Genomic DNA, 1,396 nt, shown 5'->3' on the forward strand with positions numbered 1-1,396 from the left:
GTCCCTATTTCCTTCAGACTCAGTTTATGTGTTTGATATAGGAAGAGAATGGCATTTTCAAAAAGGTATATGGGAAAAGATAAAATATAAACAGAATGAATGAATAAAGTTAACCTAGACAGAGATATAAAAAATTACAGGAATCTGATAAATATTAAAAAAGAAAATGATTAAAATTGTGTTTAGGTAGTGAAATTATAGCTGCAGTTCAGTGAGGTGGGGGGACTTTTTATAATGCACCTTTGTCACTCAGCTGGTAAAGAATCCGCCTGCAATGCAGGAGACCTGGGTTTGATCCCTGGGTTGGGAAGATCCCCTGGAGAAGGGAAAGGCTACCCACTCCAGTATTCTGGCCTGGAGAATTCCATGGACTGTATAGTTCATGGGACGCAGAGTTGGACACAACTGAGACACTTTCACTTTGATATTATTGGATTTGTCCTATTATTCACATATTAGTGTTCATGATGATAACAATAATGATGATATCAATAATGATAATATAAATTTGGCTATAGGTTAAATATGACTATAGACTTCCCTGTTGGCTCAGATGGTCAAGAATCCACCTGCAATGTGGGAGACCTGGGTTTGATCCCCAGGTTGGGAAGATCCTCTGGAAGAGGACATGGCAACCCACTCCAGTATTCTTGCCTGGAGAGTCCCCATGGACAGAGGACCCTGGTGGGCTATCATCTATGGGGTCACAAAGAGTCGGACACAGCTAAGCAACTAAGCACAGCACATAGACTAACAGGATGAAAGTTGAGATGAAACAGCATTCATGCCCATGAAGGAATTATCTTTCACAATATTAGTCTACTGAGTCATCATAATAACATAATGAGGTTTAAGGATTCCCTGAGTTACATCAACCAGGTTTATTGTCTCACTGTTCAGATAAAGATCTTGAACTTCAAAAATTTAGAGATCTCTCCCAAAGTCACCCAGCAAGGTGAGGATAGAATGAAAGTGAAAGTTAAGTCGCTCAGTCATGTCCGACTCTTTGCAACCCCATGAACTGGGGCCTACCAGGCTTTTCCGTCCATGGGATTTTCCAGGCAAGGATACTGGAGTGGGTTGCCATTTCCTTCTCCAGGAGATCTTCCCAACCCAGGGATTGAACCCAGGCCTCCTGCATTGTAGGCAGACGCTTTACCATCTGAGCCAACCGGGAGGCAACTTATCTCTTGAGTCACACACTAGCTAAGCTAAACTAAGTCACTTCAGTCTCAGTCATGTCTGACTCTGTTCGACCCCATAGACGGCAGACCACCAGGCTCCCCCAACCCTGGGATTCTCCAGGCAAGAACACTGGAGTGGGTTGCCATTTCCTTCTCCAATGCATGAAAGTGAAAAGTGAAAGGGAAGTCGCTCAGTTGTGCCCGACTCTTAG

General features: G+C 43.3%; 1 non-coding gene across 1 annotated transcript; it reads right to left on the reverse strand.

Moving 5' to 3' along the window:
• Positions 1-1,105: 1,105 nt before the first annotated feature.
• TRNAC-ACA lies at positions 1,106-1,177 on the reverse strand. The gene has a single exon. It is a non-coding gene; the product is annotated as a tRNA-Cys (tRNA).
• Between the last annotated feature and the right edge of the window lie 219 nt (positions 1,178-1,396).

The sequence above is a fragment of the Cervus elaphus genome, chromosome 15, assembly GCF_910594005.1.
Source record: "Cervus elaphus chromosome 15, mCerEla1.1, whole genome shotgun sequence".
Taxonomy (NCBI): domain Eukaryota; kingdom Metazoa; phylum Chordata; class Mammalia; order Artiodactyla; family Cervidae; genus Cervus; species Cervus elaphus.